General features: G+C 45.6%; 1 pseudogene; it reads right to left on the bottom strand.

The window, feature by feature from the left end:
• Nucleotides 1–212: 212 nt before the first annotated feature.
• On the bottom strand, nucleotides 213–854 carry LOC109502658 (annotated as a pseudogene).
• Nucleotides 855–7929: the final 7075 nt, after the last annotated feature.

Raw genomic sequence — 7929 nt, 5'->3', positions numbered from 1 at the left:
TTAAGTTGTGAAGAAGGGATTCAAGGTCCTTTTTCCAAAAGGTATCCAGTTGACTTAAAATGTTACCTATGTCATGTCACATTCATAAGATTTGTCTCATTTTTGTCTTGTTCTTCTGTCCCATTCATTCATGTGGGTGTTTATGTGATAGTTCCATGTGTCTTTGATGGGACTACAGATTTATTGGGGGTTCCACACATGCACTCACGATGTCACCCAACAACTGCATGGTTACTCAGTGCCCACGAGGTGGCTTCTGCCCGAGGCTGTGCCCAGAGGCAGTGGGGTGCAGTCTTCTCCCCGGTGGCCCAGGCCCAGTCGGTGCCTTCCTTCTGGGCAGCTGAGGAGGGCACCAGGGTGGCCCTCACCTGGAAAGGGGGTGAGCAGGGAGCCAGTGGCCAGGGTGGAGGGGCTGGCTGCCCTCGCCCCAAGGAGTGGAGCGTCTGCAGCTGTTTCACCATCTGCTGGGTGGTCTCTGGGATCTTGCCAGGCAGGAACACCTTGTCCACAACCGTGTAAACGTTGTAGAAGTTGAACACCAGGTCCAGTTCACAGACATTGTGGAAATACTCCTTTAAGACCTCCATGAAGTTGTGGATTGCCTAGCATTGGGAAGTGATCTAGAAATGCAGACCTCCACCAGGTTGGTGTCATTGATCTCGCACGGCGGTTACGCGAGCATCTCCTCATTCAACCCGTTCCTCATCGTCATCGAACTGCATGTACCATGTGGCCAGGTGCATCTTGCCCATGCGGTCTTGGTTGAGGATGTAGCAGATCTGGGGACTCCTGTCTGGACCCCAGCTGCTCAGTCTGGTGGCTGTCGGGCAGCTCCAGCTCTGGCAACAGTTCATTTTTTTCTCCCCACAGTTTTAGGAATCGTAGCCACGTGATGTATTTTAATACCTGGTAGTCTACTTCCCCTTATTTATCATTTTCACGATGTTCTGGGTTATTCCTTCTAGTTTAGTTTTCCATGAAAACAATTCCTACACTTGATCTTAGCCAAAAGGCCGAGAAGAAGTGATCCGTGAAAACAATTCCTTAAGTTAATTGCATGGTGATATTACCAGTCATTAAATGTGATTAGGATGACACCCTGGGGTGTTTGGGATTTTTCTGCACATAAAAGAAGGAAATGGGAGGTAACCTGGCATCCTAAAAAAAAAATTGGCACTCGGAGGGATGAATTTCAATCTCAAACCCGCAGAATATTCTATGGCCTTGATCCAAGCCATGACAATGCTTGACTAGAACTGAACCAGGGTGCTGAAGATTAATGAGAAGAAAAAAACCCTAACTTTTTATAAGATCATTTTCCTCTTTTAATAATTTTAGTATGCCAGATCTCTCAGGGTAATGGAATCTCTCTTTAGTGACCAGGAGTCATGCCTTATTTCTGATTGTTCATCTGTGGTGGTGTTTTGGTCTAATTTGCAGAAAAGCAATTTTTTTCCTAAAAGCATAGAAGGGAGTAGTAGATAGGATTCAGTCATTAGAGGTTTTATTCACAAATATTGTGTTGGGCTTTTACATGATTTCCCACACACAAATAAGTCTAATGAAGTCTCCTAGAAGCACATTTTTGTTACTTTTCCATTTCAGTTTCAGGACTGTAAACACATGTTTCTATGTTGTGACTAATGCACAACAATATTTAAAGCCTAGGACTTGGCTCATATTGAAACTTTCCTACTGAAGGGATCAAAGGCATTTTGCTATTACTCTTTCTCCATTTTCCTGGGATCTGGGAGATACTGCAGAATCTCTTGTGGTCCATACTTATAAAATTCTTGGATTTATTGAGGTTTTGCTGTTATTATTTAATAATCAGTCTTAGGATTTTGCGATTCCTATCCAGGGAAAAAGCAAAGCTCAAAATTCAAGAAAAGCATGAATACGAAGCAAACAAACTGAAAATGTGAAGACCCTGTCATGTACTGAATTGTAGCTCCAAAAAGATGTATACAAATCCTAACCTCTATACCTATCAATGTGACCTTTTGTGAAAGTAAGTTATTTCTTAAAGTTTAAGGTTCTAACGTGTTGATTTGATACATTTATATATTGCAATATGAATTGCCATCATGGCTTTAGTTAATACCTCTATCACCTCACATAACTATCATTTGTGTGTGTGTGTGTGGTGAGAATATTTAAGATCTAGTTTCTTAGTAATTTTGAAGTATGTAATTCCGTATTGTTGACTATTGGGAATAGGCTCTTTGGAAGTATGATTAGTTAAGGTTCTCTAGATGAAATCATCCTGCATTTAGACTGGGCCTTAAATCTAATAACTAGTGTTTCTGTGAGAAAAAGGGGAAGATTTGACACACAGAGACACAGAGGAGAGGACGCCATGTAGGTGGAGGCAAGGATTGGAATGATGCATTCACAAGCCACAAAAAACTAAAGATTGCAGGTAGTGACCAAAAGCTAGGAGATAGGCATGAAACATTCTCCCTGAGGGCCTCTGGAAAGAACCAACCTTGCTAGCACCTTGATTTCGGACTTCTAGTCTGCAGAACTGTAAGAGAATACGTTTCTGCCGATTTAAGCCACCTAGGCTATGGTAATTTGTTATTGGGGGAAAAAAAATGGCAGCCATAGGAAATTAATATAGCCCTGTCAGGAGAGGCTGGGAAGGAAAGCTTTTGTTCTGAATCTAGCACACTTGTGTTTTGCTATTTGTGTGTGTGGATTTTTAAAAAAAATTTTTTTGATGTTTATTTATTTTCGAGAGAGAGAGGCAGAGTGCAAGTGGAGGAGGGTAGAGAGAGGGAGATACAGAATCTGAAGCAGGCTCCAGGCTCCAAGCGGTCAGCACAGAGCTCAGTGCAGGCTCGAACCCACAAACCGTGAGATCACCACCTGAGCCGAAGTCAGAGGCTCAACCGACTGGGGCCACCCAGGCACTCCGAGTCCAGCACGCTTGTGAAGTAGAAGAAATACTTCTTCAGCAGCTTTCTGCCTCCACCCGGTTCTCCTTCTTTTGACTTTCCTGCCCTGGTGTCCACTGTGTCAGGCCTCATTCAGATTGCTCCTTTGTGAGTCACTCTCTTCCAAGTCACAAAAGTACCCTCATTTCCTCTTCAAATCTTTTCCTGTGCCAAGACCTCCACCGGTGATCAGCTTACAACAGCTTGTTCACAGCGTGGTAGAGAACAATAATGTGGGGTGTTGACCCTCTGAGGAAAATTCTTATCTTTAAAACAGATGGAAAGGACTTTACCACAGAGGAATTCTCTCTTCTGGTAGAATCTCTAGAATTAACACGTGGGCGAGGTGGATACTTTTGCAGAGGCTCTTCTCCCGTCCTCAGACCTCCGTGCCTTCTCCCCCTCAACTCTTTCCCAGGAATCCTGGTTTCCATGGCTTCTTTAGAGTGAAAGAGGGACCCCACTGTCTCCATCTACACAACTGCCCTCTCCAGGCACAGCATGCCACAGCGAGTGGGGGCCAGATTGGGCAAGGCAGATTGGCCTGGAGGTTAAGGTTCGTGGAGAAACTGCTTTGAAGGAAGGGAGATTTTTTTTTTTTTTTTTTTGAGAGAGAGAGAGAGAGAAAGAGAGAGCGAGAGCAAGTGAGTGGCGGGTAGAGAGAAAGGGAGAGAGATAGGGAGAGAGAATCCCAGTGGGGCTCATGCTCACCAGAAGTGAGGCTCGAGTTCACCCAATGTGGGGCTCAAGCTCACTGGATGCAAGGCTCGAACTAATGAACCGTGAGATCATGACTCAGCCAAAGTTGATTGCTTAACCAACTGAGCCACACAGTCACCCCCAAAGGGAGATTTTCTGTGAAGGTCATGTGTGGGCTGAACGGCTACCTAATTTTCACAGCCCAGTACAAAATAAAAATGTGGGGCCCCTTGCGCATACATATTAAGAATTTCATCATGGTGACAGAGCATTAAACCATGTCAGGCCCGCCCTCCTTTTTCTGAAAGAGAGAGAGTGCATGCAGGGGAGAGGGGCAGGAAAGAGAGAGAGAGAGAGAGAGAGAGAGAGAGAGAGAGAGAGAGAGAATCCTGAGCAGGCTCCACATTCAGTGTGGAGCCCAGTATAGGCCTCGATCCCATGATCCTAGGATCATGACCTGAGCTCAAATCAGGAGTCAGAATCTCAACTCCCTGAACCACCCAGGTGCCCCCATATCAGGGCCCTTCTAAACATGGGACCCTGTGCCACCACACAGGCTTCACACCCATGAAGCTGGCCCTGTGTGGGGGTCACCGAAAGCTTTGAGTCAGAGCAGAGGGGCTGTGTTAACTTGCATCAGTAGGTGTCTATTTGTGGACTTGAGCTCATTCCAGAAATTGGTGTGGCACAAAGAGAAGCTGCCACTATCAGAGATGTGGGCTTGGCATGGGGACTCAAAGGAGAGGATGTGCAGGTTGGCTAGATGAGGTGGTGCAGGTGATGGAAGAAAAGAGAAAACAGAAAAAATGGCCTGATACTTAAAATGTTCTCCACCAGGAGGAGCCTGGTATCTGGGGGAGTTCTTGTTTTCGGACCCCAAAGTCGTCTTCTGCCAGTCCAAGAGCCAATTAGTTGGCATAAGCAAAGGGGTGAGGTGCATGTGATGGGAAATTTGGGGTGAAGAGGAAGGATGGGATACTGAAGCTGAGGGAGAAGCATACAAAGGCAGAGATTTAGGGGAAAAGCGGCACATCTAGGGGACTTTTTTTTTTAATGTTTATTCATTTTTGAGAGAGAGGGGCACAGAGCACGAGCAGAGGAGGGGCAGAGAGAGAAAGAGGAAGACACAGAATCTGAAGCAGGCTCCAGGCTCTGAGCTGTCAGGACAGAGCTCGACGCAGGGCTGGAACCCATGAACCATAAGATCATGACCTGAATCACAGTCAGAAGCTTAACCCACTGAGCCACCCAGGCGCCCCTGGAGGACTTTTCTAAGTGCAATTCTGTGTGTGAGTGATGAAACTCCCCTGCCTCCTTACCCCACCCCTAACTCCCTCCCTCCCCTCACCCTGGCAAACCTTTTATAAAAGAACAATTTCTTAGGAATCTTTGAGGGGGACAGAGAAGTGTTTATCAAGGGTGAGAGCAGAAGATGGGGCAGTGGGGGTTAGTATATTGTAGCCTTGCTAGAATGGAGAAGGAAGCTTCCATAGAATTCACTCAAATGAAGGGGGAGGGCTGAGCTAAACAGCCTCAGAGAGATCACGAAGACAATCGCTGTACACTTTTTTAAAAACTTATTTATTTATTTTTGAGGCAGAGAGAGCATGTGGGAGGGGCAGAGAGAGGGAGAGAGGCTCTGCCCTGTCAGTGTAGAGTCCAGTCCAGGGCTGCAACCCATGAAGCGTGAGATCATGACCTGAGCTGAAATCAAAAGTTGGATGTTTAACCAACTGAGCCACCCAGGTGGCCCTCTACATTTTCATTTAGTCCCTCAGCTTGGAAAAATAATGAGGGAAAAAAAAAAAAGGAAAGGTTGGCAGGCACAGCCTGATTGGGGCAGGTCTAGTTACTAGGGAAGGAGGAGGCTAAGCAGGACTGATGGCGGTCTAGTTCTGGGGGCCAGGCAAGGAGTCCAGGAGGAGTACTGAAGCCTCAAGCCTCCTTCCTGACTGACAGCAGATCAGATTTAGTCCCAGGGCTAAAGTCATGCTGTGTATATCCTTCCTGCCCAATTATTGTGGGCTATTTTTCTAGCCAGATTCAAAATTACTGCCCTGTAACATTCCCTCTGGCTCCTGGATGTGTTGCTGAGGGGTATAACATTATTTGCCTAGTCAGTAAATACCGGTAATTGACGTGTTAGTCTAGAAAGTGCTGTCTCTACACAACTAGTTGGTGGTTGTATGTCTGGTTGAACTCACCTGTGTCCAAACTGGTCCAAAGCCAGTGTATATTGTCGTAACTGCCAGTTCCGGAAGGGAACACTGGACGTATTTTCTCGCTCAAGCAGCACAAAGAAGTTTTTATTTGCCCTGAGTAAAGATCCAACAGTATCCTACCTAAACAGGTTCTACAGATGAAATGCCTCAAGATACAATGTGTTCCCTAAAAACCCTGAGAATGTGCCCACTCATGTTGTTCAGTCTCTGTAAACCACACTGGTGTGAATGAAGGGGGCGAGTAGGTTGACCTTCGGCATTCTTGTGTAGGGTGGAGAAAGGTATTTCCAGTTACCTGCCTCACCCCGAGGCCACCTCTAAGAAACACCCATCCCTTATCACTCTTTCAAATTGAAAGCTTCTCCGACCACAGCTCTGTGGACATTCCCAGGCATCTCCACGTGCACATGACAAAGCAAAAAACAGACCTTCACTCCTGGCTGATGGTTTCCTCTCCACTCCTCAACGTAGAATTAACTGAGGTATATAATTTCTAAAGCCTTCGCTTCGAATCTGTATGTGAGTTGCTCTCTGCTTATGGGACTGCTGTTTGTATTCACTCAAGCAGGCCAGAAAATATTAATATGATGAAGTCCTAAAGTGTCATTTGGTACAGAGGTTTAAAAAAGACATCGGTTCCTCACGTTACAAAAACATAGCAATACTTAGTTTTAGATCTCTGTATTGTCGGTCTGGGTTGTCTGTAACATTGGATCCCTGAAAAGGGTGTTTGCTAGTTTAAAGTAATTGCCTGTCTTTTTAATCCTTTCGCGCTTGTAAGTCCTCCCCCTTGCAGCCCACTACTCCTCCCTCACCCCCCACCAAGAGAAAGCCTGCAGGAGGCCAGTGGTCTCACAGCATTGTTTAAAAAAGTGAGTGAAATCATCCATTTGGGGATTCCATCCATCACATCAGATGTTTGGGTTTGTTTTGTTTGGTAGATGAAGAAGCCCAAATTGGCTGTCTCCCAGTCCATTCCACATACCACTGTGTGAAAACCCAGACCCTGGGTCTTCCCAAGAAACAACAGAGAATGGGTAATCCTGTGAGCTAAGAAGCCAGCAGTTCATCCTTTCCATCAAAGCCTGTGCAAAATTCCAGCCTAGTTGTTGGTACACAGTCTCCAGAACGGAGGGCAAAGGAGTAATCACAGCAGTCAGGTTCACTGAGGCATTCATTTATTTCTTCGAACAAATACTGAGCACCGACAATGTACCACACACCATTGTGAGCCCTGTGGCTACAGCCATGTTCAAGATGTTGATGCGGAGAGAGTTAGAAGGTCAACCCTGGAGACAAGTGGAGTCTCAGAGCCTCCGGGAAGCACACTGTCATCAGGTGTCTCTGCTCCACATCCTCTACTTCCCACAACCATCCTGACAAGTGACTATAACCGAGGGCAGAAAACCTAATGCTTTTCAAGTAAGACCATTCCATTTCCCATCAGTCCCAGCCTCATCCCCTAGAACTGCACAGAGCCACAGTGCCCCTTCCCACCGTGACCACCCTCCCACCATAAGAAGGCGGCTGCCATAGTTCTCATTCTTCACACTAAATGTAGGGACAGATGGCCCAGGCTGGGTCCAAGCTAAAATGCAGAAATGCCTGGGCTTTTCTGTCCCTGCCCGGGGTATGTCTGTCAGAGGCTGAATGAGGCTGTGAAGACCTTGTTAGGAATGAACTCATCCAGGGAAGGAATAAGCCTTAGGGACCAGCTTGACCTCTCACCACGCCTTGATCATTGAGGAAAGGGAAAAAACCTGAGCAAAGCCGGATCACAAAAACAGATGTTAAAAATACGTGTGGGATATGCATAGAAAAGTGAGATAAATGTTAATATTTTTTCCTCTGGGAGGTGAGATTATGAGGGATTTTACTGTTTTCTTTAAACTTTTTTAGTATTTTCATTATCTCCTATAATGAATGTATAAAACATATTAATTGAATAACATTTTATGTTACAAACCATTTAGAAACCCATTTTCCATAGTGATTGGCTTATCTGCTCCTTTTCACTGTAGAACAACAGCCCTTTAGTTTACATAATAAACAACATTCAGAAAAATGCT

The sequence above is a fragment of the Felis catus genome, chromosome A1 (assembly GCF_018350175.1).
Source record: "Felis catus isolate Fca126 chromosome A1, F.catus_Fca126_mat1.0, whole genome shotgun sequence".
Lineage (NCBI taxonomy): Eukaryota > Metazoa > Chordata > Mammalia > Carnivora > Felidae > Felis > Felis catus.
This window is presented reverse-complemented; position numbering and strand designations above follow the sequence as displayed.